Source organism: Rhinoraja longicauda, chromosome 14 (assembly GCF_053455715.1).
Source record: "Rhinoraja longicauda isolate Sanriku21f chromosome 14, sRhiLon1.1, whole genome shotgun sequence".
NCBI classification, from domain to species: domain Eukaryota; kingdom Metazoa; phylum Chordata; class Chondrichthyes; order Rajiformes; family Arhynchobatidae; genus Rhinoraja; species Rhinoraja longicauda.
In genome coordinates, this window is record NC_135966.1 from 42,631,171 (window position 1) to 42,643,826 (window position 12,656).

Genomic DNA, 12,656 nt, shown 5'->3' on the forward strand with positions numbered 1-12,656 from the left:
TGTTTCCCATTTAATTTGCACTTCTATCAGCCAGGCCTTCTTGGCCTTCCACATTTTCAGTGTCAGTCCAAATATTGGTGCTTTAAATTTATGAGCAATGGAATCTTGTGATTATTCCCATCCGCAAAATCTTTATTTTGCTAGTACCTCTCCGTTTGACAGCACACTCTTGATATTGCCCTCGGTTCAACCCTCTGTCTATCCCATGGGTTTGTGTCTAATGTTGTTAGTGCATGTTACTAAAGGAGCAGTCCTGACCTGCATTGAGGAGGATGCAGTGCATACTTGGGATTACTTTCAATTGTGAAGAGAGATGGGAGTTACTCATTCCTTAGTTGGAACTATACTTGTGTATGGAACACAATTGGAATGGTAAGTTCACAAGTTATAGGAGTCGAATTAGGCCATTCGGCCCATAGAGTCTACTCCGCCATTCAATTATGGCTGATCTCTGCCACCTAATCCCATTTTCCTGCCTTCTTCCCATAGATGCCTCAGAAAAGCCACCAGCATCCACAAAGACTCTTCACACCCCTGCAACAGTCTGTTCGAACTCCTTCCATCGGGCAGACGATACAAGGCCTTCTATGCCCGCACCTCCAGACTCAGGAACAGCTTCATCCCCAGGGCCATAGCTGCTATGAACCGGTCCTGCTGAGCCGGATGGCCACAACGCATAGATCAACTTGCACTTTACCCTGTCTAAAAAACTGTTACAATTGTTTCGTTTCGTTGGGTTGCTGTTAATTACTTAAATTATTGCATCGTATGGGAGGCGCATTCCCAATCTCGTTGTACCCCTGGGTACAATGACAATAAAGATATATTGTATTGTATTGTATTGTATAACACTTGACACCCATTCTAATCAAGAAACTGTCTATCTCTGCCTTAAAAATATCCACTGACTTGTCTTCCACAGCCCTCTGTGGCAATGAGCTCCACAGATTACCTACCCTTTGACTAAAGAAGTTCCTCCTCACCTCCTTTTTAAAGGCGCGCCCTTTAATTCTGAGGCTAGGACCTCTGGTCCTAGACTCTCCCACCAGTGGAAACATCCTTTCCACATCCACTCTATCTATGCGTTTTGTTATTCTGTAAGTTTCTGTAAGTCCCCCCTCAACCTTCTAAACTCCAGTGTGTAGAAGCCAGTTCTAACAAACACTCATCATGTGCTAACCCATTCATTCCTGGAGTCATTCTTGTAAACCTCTTCTGGATCCTCTCCAGAGCCAGCACATCCTTCTTCAGATATGGGGCCCAAATTTGTTCACTGTACTCCAAATGCACCCTGACCAGCGCATTTTCGAGCCTCAGCATTACATCTCTGTTTAAGAGGCATTTAGACACAAGCAGGGTATTCCAGTCCTCTTGATAAAAATGCTAGCAGCCTGATCTCCAGTTTTCTGATTGATTTGGCCCGTTAGTCCCTGGATCTGGAATTATGCTCCTTTTTGTGTAAAAGGAGTTGCTAATCTCCAGTGATTTGAAGATCTAATGTTTTGGAGACTGCAGCAGGGTTCCAGCACGTTATGTACAAGTCCTTAGCAGGTTAATGGGCTTTCTGAAGTTGGGTTTGAATGGTCAAGTCAGCATTAATGTTGGCACATGAAAGGGCCCTTCAGCTCACACTGACCATGATGCTGATAGAAACTAATCGCATCTGCTTGCACCTGCTCGATTCCCTGCTTGTGTCTAAATGCCTCTTAAACACTATCATATCAAGGTTCTTAATCTTGGTCATCTGACCATGAGAGCAGCACAGTGGCGCAGCGGTAGAGTTGCTGCCTCACAGCGCCAGAGACACAGGTTCAATCCTGAGTACAGGTGCTGTCTGTACGGAGTTTGTACATTCTCCCATGACCTGCGTGGGTTTTCTCCAGTTACCACCCGCACTCCAAAAACATACAGATTAGTCGGCTAAATGTGTAGAAGGAACTGCAGGTGCTGGTTGAAACCGAAGATAGACACAAAAAAGCTGGAGTAACTAAGCAGGTTAGACAACATCTCTGGAGAAAAGGAATAGGTGACGTCTTGACCCAAAATGTCACTTATTCCTTTTTTCCAGAGATGCTGTCTGACCCGCTGTTATTCCAGCTTTTTGTTTCTATCTCAGGTTTGTCGGCTAATTGGCTTGGTTAAATTGTCTCTAGTGTGTGTAGGATAATTAGTGTGCAGGGATCGCTGGTTGGTGCGCACTCAGTGGGCCGAAGGGCCTGTTTCCGCGCTGTATCAAGAGACTAAACCCAGTCAAATGTCTAGTGAAAGCCCATGTACACTATTTACTGCCCTACCCTCATCAATCATCTTAATCATCTAAAAACTTCATCTGTGAGCTGTCCTGCACAAACCCATGCTGAATGTCTTTTATTCCTTTTACTCTATACCCTGACTGAAGGCAAGCATACCGAATACCACCTTCACCATCCTATCTATACATTGCCACTTTCGTGAAATTATACCTGTACCACCCAGGACTCTTTATTCTGCAACAGTCCATGGGACGGTTTCCTGTTAGTCTTGACCTGGTTTAACTTAACAAAATGCAAAACTTTGCAATGGTCAAAGTTAAATCTCATCTGTCATTTATTGGATCACTTCCCCAAATCATCAAATCTTGTTGAAATCTGAGATAATCACTGTCAGTTGCACTGCTAATTTTGCTGTCATCCGTTAACTAACTATCTTAATAACTATCTTAGTTCTTCAGTCTGAAGAAGGATCTCAACCCGAAACGTCACCCATTCCTTCTCTCCTGAGATGCTGCCTGACCTGCTGAGTTACTCCAGCATTTTGTGAAATAAATCTTAATAACATAGTCATCCAAGCCATTAGCATCAGAGGACCACACACTAATGCTGGTGGCACACCACTGGTCTCCAATCTGAATAACAATCTTGACAACCACCTTCTATTTCCACCAAGCCAATGTTGTATCTGAAGAAAATACGCTCATTTCCCAATGTTCTCTCGACTCTGGATCAGTTCCTGTGGACTGGAGGGTGGCTAATGTAACTCCACTTTTTAAGAAAGGAGGGTGAGAGAAAACAGGGAATTATAGACCAGTTAGCCTTACATCGGTAGTGGGGAAGATGCTTGAGTCGATTATTAAAGATGTTATAACAGCGCATTTGGAAAGCGGTGACAGGATCGGTCAAAGTCAGCATGGATTTATGAAGGGGAAATCATGCTTGAATAATCCTCTGGAATTTTTTGAGAATGTAACAAGTAGAATGGATAAGGGAGAGCCAGTGGATGTGGTGTATCTGGACTTTCAAAAAGCCTTTGACAAGGTCCCGCACAAGAGATTCGTGTGCAAAATTAGAGCACATGGTATTGGGGGTAGGGCATTGACATGGATAGAGAACTGGTTGGCAGGCAGGAAGCAGTAGGAATTAACGGGTGCTTTTCAGCATGGCAGGCAGTGACTAGTGGGGTGCCACAAGGCTCGGTGCTGGGACCCCAGTTATTTACAATATGTATTAACGATTTAAACGAGGGAATTAAATGTGACATCTCCAAGTTTGCGGATGACACAAAGCTGGGTGGCAGTGTGAGCTGCGAGGAGGATGCTATGAGGCTGCAGTGACTTGGATAGGTTGGGTGAGTGGGCAGAAGCATGGCAGATGCAGTATAATGTGGATAAATGTGAGGTTATCCACTTTGGTGGCAAGAACAGGAAGGCAGAAGGCACGGTGGCGCAGCGGTAGAGTTGCTGCCTTACAGCGAATGCAGCGCCGGAGACTCAGGTTCGATCCTGACTATGGGCGCCGTCTGTACGGAGTTTGTACGTTCTCCCCGTGACCTGCGTGGGTTTTCTCCGAGATCTTCGGTTTCCTCCCGCACTCCAAAGACGTACAGGTATGTAGGTTAATTGACTGGGTAAATGTAAAAATTGTCCCTAGTGTGTGTAGGATAGTGTTAACGTGCGGGGATCGCTGGGCGGCGCGGACTCGGTGGGCCGAAGGGCCTGTTTCCGCGCTATATCTCTAAATCTAAATCTAAAATCTGAACGGTATCAGATTAAGAAAAGGGGAGGTGCAATGAGACCTGGGTGTGCTTGTACATCAGTCACTGAAAGTAAGCAGGCAGTGAAGAAAGCTAATGGCATGTTGGCCTTCGTTGTGAGAGGATTTGCATTTAGGAGCAAGGAGGTCCCACTGCAGTTGTACAGGGCCCTGGTGAGATCGCACCTGGAGTATTGTGTGCAATTTTGATCTCCTAATTTGAGGAAGGACATTCTTGCTATTGAGGGAGTGCAGCATAGGTTCACGAGGTTAATTCCTGGGATGGTGGGACTGTCATATGATGAAAGAATGGAGCGACTGGGCTTGTATTCAATGAAATTTAGAAGGGTGAGAGGGGATCTTGTAGAAACATATAAAATTATTAAGGGATTGGACATGCTAGATGCAGGAAACATGTCCCGATGTTGGGGGAGTCCAGAACTATAGGTCACAGTTTAAGAATAAGGGGTAGGCCATTTAGGACTGAGATGAGGAAAAATGTCTTCACCCAGAGAGTTGTGAATCTGTGGAATTCTCTGCCGCAGAAGGCAGTGGAGGCCAATTCACTGGATGTTTTCAAGACAGAGTTAGATATAGCTCTTAGGGCTAAAGGAATCAAGGGATTTGGGGAAAAAACAGGAATGGGTACTGATTTTAGATGATCAGCCATGATCATATTGAATGGCGCTGCTGGCTCAAAGAGCCGAATGGCCTACTCCTGCACCTATTTTTCTATGTTTCTATAAACCAGGTCATTGTTAGTTGTCGCTAGGTCAGAACGAAAGCTGCTGTGACTTGGGTGAGGGAGGGATATTCAGAGAGGAAATGCAGGGGTTATTTGAAGGTAGAGAAATCAATATTCATACCACTGGGCTGTAAGCTGCCCAAGCGAAATATGAGATGCTGTTCCTCCAATTTGCGTTTAGCCTCACTTTGACTATGGAGGAGGCCTAGGACAGAAAGGTCAGTGTGGGAATGGGAAGGGGAATTAAAGTGTTTGGCAACCGTGCTGTATCCTGGATCTGTAGCTGTATTTATGTGTTGTACACGACAGGTTATGGGGTGAAAGGTAAGGACCAGGGGGACTGTCTCTGTTGTGGCTAGGAGGGGGAGCAAGGGCAGAGCTGCGGGGTACTGAAAAGACACATGTGAAGGCCTCATCTATGATGAAATAGGGGAACCCCCGTTCTCTAAGGAATGAGGACATCTCGGATGTTCTAGAATGGAACACCTCATGTTGGGCGCAGATGTGGCATAGGCGGAGAAATTGGGAGTAGGGGATAGAGTCTTTGAATGAAGCAGGGTGGGAAGAAGTGTGGTCGAGATAGTTGTGGGAGTCAGTGGGTTTGTAATAGATGTCAGTTAATAGTCTATGTCTTTTGATTAAGAAAGGGGAGGGAGATGTCGGAGATGGTCCAAGTAAATTTGAGTGCTGGATGGAAGTGGGTGGTGGTTAATGAAATCCATGAGTTCTGCTTGGGTGCAGGAGGGAGCATCGATGCAGTCGTCAATGTAACAGAGATAGAGTTTGGGGACAGGGCCAGTAACCCCTGCATTCCCTCTCTCTCCCATCCCCATCCCCCCCCCCCCCCCCCATCCCTTGATTCCCCAGGTATTGAGTATAGAATACTAGATTCAAAGCCATCTTGTTGACCCTCTTTGTAACTCGTTTTCACCCAGCCCACAGCTAACAATGACCTGTTGCCTTTATCATCGTTACTTTTTTGCATATCTTTCATTCATTTGTTCTATATCTCTCTACATCATTGTCTATATCTCTCGTTTTCCTTTCCCGTGACTTTCAGTCTGAAGAAGGGTCTTGACCTGAAATGTTACCCATTCCTTCTCTCCAGAGATGCTGCCTGTCCCGCTAAGTTAATCCAGCTTTTTGTGTCTATCTTCATTTTAAACCAGCATCTGCAGTTCCTTCCTACACACCTGGCAATGTTGTATCTGTTTTGCTAGCTTGCTCAAGATCCCCTGTGATCCTCCACACTAGCCTACCATGCCTTGTTGAAGGCTTTGCTGGTCCATTTAAGACAACATCTACAACTGCCTTCATCAATCCTCTAGGTTCCTGGACCTGTAACAGGTAATCCTGGACCTGTTGGCCTTCATTGATCAGGGCTTTGAATAAGATCAGGAGGTCAACTTTACATCTTTAAGACCTTGGTTTTGGCCACATTTGTAGTATTGTGTGCCATTCTGGTCACTCCCTTACAATCAGGATGTGTCGGTTTTGGAGAGGATGCAAGGTTTACCAGAATGCTGCCTGGATTAGAGGGTGTTAGCTTCAAGGAGAGATTGGACAGACTTGGACTCTTTGGAGCATTGGAGGCTGAGGGCAACGTCATAGAAGTTGATAAATTGAGGCATATAACCTTTTACACAGAGTCAAAAAAGAGAGGGCAAGGCTTTAAGATGAAAGCTAATGTTTAAAAATGCTCTGGGCAAGTTTTTCCCCGAGTGGTGGGTACCTGGAACATGCTGCCAGGGGTGGTGGTGAAGGCAGATAGAATAGTGGCATATAAGAGGATCTTGGATAGGCCCATGGGAACGCAGAGAATGGAATATTATTGATCACATGTAAGTACAGGAAATTAGTTCAACTTGGCATCATGTTCGTCACTGACATTGTGGGCCTCAGGGCCTGTTTCTGTGCTGTTCTGTTCAGCCATATGGCCCGGACACAAGCCTTTTGGCCCTAATTGAGCAATAGTCCCACTCACCTGTACCTGGCCTCTCAGCCTTTCCTATCCAGGTAGCTGTCCAAGTGTCAATGATTGAATTGAATTTCTTTATTATCATTCAAAACAGGTTCGAATGAAATTTGGTTTCCATGCAGTCACAACAATAAAAAAGCAACAAAAACACACGACTACATAATTCAACAGAAACATCCATCACAGTGACTCTCCACCAGGCACCTCCACACTGTGATGGAAGGTAGAAAAGAAAGTCCTATCTCTTTCTTGCTTCTTCACCCGCGGTCGGGCAGTCAAAACTGTTGCATCGTGGCGATCGAGGCCCCCAACTCTGAAGCCCCCACCAGGCGATGGAAGATCCCAAGGCCGATTTTAAGCCGCTCCGGTCGATGAAAAGTCCTGTGAACGGGCCGACCCAAGGCCCACAACACTGGGTGGACGAAGATAATATTGCTGGAGCCCCCGAAAATCGGTCGCCAACCAGGGACCTGCGAGCTCCCGATGTCACAGTGCACAGGGCCCGCAGCCAAAGCCTCCGAAGTCAACCTGGTAAGTCCAAGGGCTCTGCGACCGGAGCCCTCAAGGTCGATTCCAGCTGAAGGCCGCCAGCTCCCTGATGCAGGGCCGCAGCGCGAACGGAGACGAGACCCGGAAAAAGGTCGCATCTCCATTGAAGAAAGAGATTTTTTTAAAAGTTTCCCCCACCTCTCCCCCCACCCCCCACCCCCCACATAATATACAACTAAAAGTAAACCATAACATACTTCAAACATTAAAAATAAGACAAGAAGGAAAAAAGACAAACGGATCGCAGGCGAGCTGCGGCTGCAATGGCAGTGCTGCCACAGCTTGTGATTATATCGGCCTCCATCAGTTCTTCTGGCTGCTTCGTGCAGGTACCTGCCACTGTCTGTGGGGGAACTCCCCTTTTAATCTTTTCCCCTCGCATTCACATGTTGTCCTCAGGTTTTGGACTTCCTGCTGTGGGACGAGATTGGCTGTTCATCCTGTCTGATTTGGTAAATTTGATTTGGTACATTGCTACTGTCACCGCCAGCTTCCTATGCTCCAGGAGATGTTGAGGTGCTAACGCCAAGCACAAAACCATGCTCACTATCCCCAAATGGTCCTTGCCTTCCAAATGCAGTTAGATCCTGTTTCTTAGAACCTCCTCCAGTAACATTCCCCCACTGATGTAAGTTCTTAAACCTGTAGTTTCCTGGCTTGTCCTTGCAGCCTTTCTGAACTAAAAGAACAAAATTTGCCACTTACCAGCCTTTTGGCACCTTGCCTCTCACCTTAAACCTATGTCTTCTGGTTCTTGATTTCTCCCACACTTGTCAAAAGACTGCATTCATGATCTATTCTCATGATTTTGTACTCTAGAAGATGGGCCTCCTTGTGCTCCAAGGAATAAAGACCGAGTCTGCTCAACCTCTTCCTGTAGCCCTCATGTCCCGGCAACATCCTTGTAAATTTATCTCCACTCTTTTCAGTTTAATGACATGCATCTTACAGCAGGGTGACCAAAACTGAACACATACCCCAAGTTCAGTCTCACCGATGTCTTGTCTGACATCCAAACCTCTATACTCAAAATGCATAGGAAGGAAATGCAGATGCTGGTTTAAACCAAAGATAGGCACAAAAAGCTGGAGTAACTCAGTGGGTCAGACAGCATCTCTGGAGAAAAGGAATAGGTGACATTTTGGGTTGAGACCCTTCTTCAGACTAAAGGGCCTGTCCCACTTAGGCGATTTTTTAGGTGACTGCCGGCGACTGTCAAAGTCATAGCAGATCGCCAAAATTTTCTTTTACCCTATGACAATGACCACGACAATGCCGAGTCAGGTCGAGATTACACCGTCTTCGGAAACATCGCGAAATTCCCATGCTGTCAATGCTTCTCCGGCGTCCTAATTTTCGCTGAAATCACTGACAAGTCGGTAAGTACTTGAGAGTTTTGAAATATAACATCTTGCCCGGGTTACTTACGAAACCAAGCTTCACGGTAACAAGGCATAAACTGGATTGACTTCCAGTTTACTAACAGCAGTATTAAGAAATGTAATTTAAAAAGTGGTTAAATGGATTTTTGGGCGGAGTGTGGGCATTCTTTGAAAATGTACGGGAGATGCATGTCTGGGTTGGGAGCCCACTTTAAATGTAATCGCTGATGGCCATAAACATCGCGGAAATTCCCACGCTTACCTGACCGTCAAACTGTCGCCTCCAATCTACCTGTCAAATGGCCTGACGGTAAATAAATTGGTTAAACACAAGTATTTTATGGTATCTTCAAATGACTTTACTTAATTTAATATTATGTGCTTCTAAATGCATCTGCGACAACCTAGCAAACCTGGGGACATCATGCGACAGCGCCCGCAATAAGCAACGATACCTGGCGACAAGCCAGCTGTCGCTGAGAAATTTCACTCCGGTTGATTTCTCAGCGACGCGCCGAGATCCACTACGATTCTTGGAAGACTCCTCACGATCATGCCCGCGACACCCCGGCGAAAGCCTAGTCACCGGCAGTCGCCTTAAAATCGCCTAAGTGGGATAGGCCCGTTTAGAGCAGGGGAAAGGGAAACGGGAGACATAGACGGTGATATAGAGATAGCACAAATGAATGAAAGATACGCAAAAAAGTAACGATGATCAAGGGTACAGGCCATTGTTAGCTGTGGGCTGGGTGAAAATTAGTTACAAAGAGGGTCAACAAGACGGCTTTGAATCTAGTATTCTATACTCAATACCTTGACTGTTTAAGGCTAATGTAGCAAAACATCATTACCACGCAGTCTACCCGTGACATCACTTTCAGAACAATGTCCTCTGCTCTACAACACTCCACAGCGCCCTGTCATTCACTGTGAAGGTTCTGCCCTATTAACCTCCCAAAATACACCTTCCACTTAGCTACGTTAAAAAAAACTGATCAAGAACCTGCTGTAACTTTTGATGTCAATTTTCACTGTCTACCATGCCACCAACTTTCGTGTCATGCCTTCAATATTCTCATTCAAATTGACATAAACAAATGCCAATGGGTTTGGCAATGATCCCTGAGGTACACCACTAGTCAGAGGCCTCTAATGTAAAAAACAACCTTCTACCATCACCCTCTGCTTCCTTTCATGAAGCCAATTCTGGATCCAGTTACCCAGCTCTGTGGATCCCATGTGATCTACCGTCCCCAACAGCACTGTTGTAGTCAATGGGGCTGACATTCAAGCCTGGGGTCAGCAGCTCCATCTAGTGTCTGTTCTGGTCACTACACGTTAGTGCCGATTATATATTTTTTTCTTCCAATTTTTGTATCCGTTCTTACTCTTGTTAACCCCTGCAATTTCAACATATCTACAGAGGTATATGGCTGATATATTGAGCATGCGTTTACAGTATCTTAAGACTGGAATTTCTCACTTTCTCTAAAATAAATGGTCGATTCATAATGGTTTCCAAGGCTTGGAATTTCCAGCAACTGTTACAGAAATACTTGTAATAATTTGGATCTCATTTTCTATTCTAATATGTATCCTGTGAGCTCAATTCTTAAACTGTTCCTTCTATTTTGAACAACAATTAAAGAAACTTTCATTTTCACGGGCTATCCTTGCTTTATCTACAATCTTTCCCATAAACCTGATCTTGCTGTCAGTTGATGGTCTCCTTAGAGAGCCATACAGTTTCAAAACAGGACCTTCAGCCCAACTTTCCGACACCGACCAACATGTCACATCTACACTACTCCCACCTGCCTATGTTTGGCCAATTTCCCTTCTAAACCTATCCAATGCATTTACCTGTCTAAATGTTTCTTAAATGTTACAATGGTACCGGTCTCAACTCCAGCTCACCCCATACACCCACTGCCCTTTGGTGAAGAAGTTACCCCTTGGGTTCCTATTAAATCTATCCCCCCTCACCTTAAACCTATGTCCTCTGGTTCTCGATTCCCCTACTCTGGGCAAGAGACTCTGTGCATCTACCCAATCTATTCCTCTCATGATTTTATACATCTCTAAGATCACCCCTCCTCCTCCTGCATTCCAAGGGATAGAGTCCCAGCCTACTCAACCTCTCCCTATAGCTCAGACCCTCGAGTCCTGGCAACATCCTCATAAATCTTCTCTGTACCCTTATTTCACAATCTGAGGAAGGGTCTCGACCCGAAACGTCACCCATTCCTTCTCTCCTGAGATGCTGCCTGACCTGCTGAGTTACTCCAGCATTTTGTGAAATAAATACCTTTGATTTGTACCAGCATCTGCAGTTATTTTCTTACACCTCTCTGTACCCTTTCTAGCTTGACACCATCTTTCCTATAACATGGTGCCTAAAATTGAACACAATGCTCTAAATGCGGCCTTACCAACATCTTATACAATTGCAACATGACCTCCCAACTTCTAAACTCAATACTCTGACTGATGAAGGCTAGTGTGCCAAAAGCCTTTTTAACCACCCTATCTATTTGCAACTCCACCTTCAAGGAACCTTGTCCCTGCACTCCTAGATCCCTGCTCTATAACACTCCCCAGAGTCCTACCATTCACTGCGCAGGTCCTGTCCATGTTAGACTTTCCAAAGTGTAACACTTCACCTTTCTCCGTGTTAAATTCCATTGAGCATTCCTCAGCCTACCTGGCCAATCGATCAAGATCCTGCTGCAATTTTTCACAACCATCTTCACTATTTGCAAAACCACCCACTTTTGTATCATCAGCAAATTGCAAATCGTGCCATGTATGTTTTCATTCAAATCTTTGATATAGATGACAAACGGTAATAGGCCCAGCACTGAATCCTGAGGCACACCACTAGTTACAGGCCTCCAGTCCGAGAAGCAATCTTCCACCATCACCCTCAGCTTCCTTCTATGAATTTTCTATCCATTCTGCTCTATCCTTGGATCACATGCGATTGAACCTTCCAGAGCAGCTTACCATGAGGTACCTTGCCGAATGCTTTGCTGAAGTCCATATATACAACATCTACAGCTCTGCCCTCATCTACCTTTTTGGTCACATCTTCAAAAAACTCCATCAGATTTGACCTCCCACGTACAAACCCACACTGACTATTCCTTGTCCATCTAAATGCATGTGTAAATGCTAGTATTTATTTTGAGAGGGCTTGTATACAAAAACAGGGATGTAATGTTGAGGCTCTATAAGGTGTTGATCAGGCCACATTTGGAATATTGTGAGCAATTTTGGGCACCATATCTGTGGAAGGATGTACTGGCTCTGGAGAGGGTGCAGAGGAGGTTTACAAGAATGATCCCAGGAATGAGTAGGTTAACATATGACGAGCTGGAGTTTAGAAGAATGAGGGGGGACCTCATTGAAACGTACAAAATAGTGAAAGGCTTGGATAGAGTGGATGTGGGGAGGATGTTTATACTAGTGGGAGAGTCTAGGACTAGAGGTGATAACTTCAGAATTAAAGGACGTTATTATCGGAAGACGAGGAGGAATTTCTTTAGTCAGTGGTGAATTTGTGGAATTCTGCCACAGAAGGCTGTGGAGGCCAGGTCACTTGATATTTTTAAGGCAGAGATAGATAGATTCTTAATTAGTACGGGTGTCCGATATTATGGGGAAAAGGTAGGAGAATGGGGTTAGGAGCGAGAGATAGATCTGCTATGATTGAATGGCAGAGTAGACGATGGGCCGAATGGCCTAATTCCACTCCTACCACTTATGATCTTATGATATCCTAACCTTCAGAATATTCTCTAGTAACTTTCCAACTAAGTTGCTCACTGGCCTATAGTTCCCAGCATTTTCCCTGCAGCCCTTCTTGAATAGAGGCACAACATTTGTTTTCCAGCACCACTTCTGTATTTAATGACAACTAGTACCCGCACTTTCCTCCCTAGTTTCCCATAATGTCCTCGGAAATATCTGATCCTACCTCGAAGATCTGTCTA